The sequence below is a fragment of the Priapulus caudatus genome, unplaced genomic scaffold, assembly GCF_000485595.1.
Source record: "Priapulus caudatus unplaced genomic scaffold, Priapulus_caudatus-5.0.1 Scaffold1960, whole genome shotgun sequence".
In the NCBI taxonomy this organism is placed as follows: domain Eukaryota; kingdom Metazoa; phylum Priapulida; class Priapulimorpha; order Priapulimorphida; family Priapulidae; genus Priapulus; species Priapulus caudatus.
The window spans coordinates 1-317 of NW_014579021.1; positions in this window are offsets into that span (position 1 = coordinate 1).

A 317-nucleotide genomic window follows, 5' to 3' on the forward strand; every position below is an offset into this window, starting at 1 on the left:
GCTAGCGTAGTTTGTGACAGTAGGGAGCGCTAGCGTAGTTTGTGACAGTAGGGGCTGCTAGATTAGTTTGTGACAGTAGGGGGTGCTAGCGTAGTTTATGACAGTAGGGGGTGCTAGCAGTACAACCTTGAAGACTTCCTCTCCCAGCTCATCTTACAGGCCTGCAGTGAGTAACGTAGTAGGGGCCGCTAGATTATTTTTGGACAGTAGGGGGCGCTAGCGTTGTTTATGGTAGTAGGGTGCGCTAGCAGTACAGCCTTGAAGACTTCCTCTCCCAGCTCATCTTACAGGCCTGCAGTGAGTAACGTAGTAGGGGC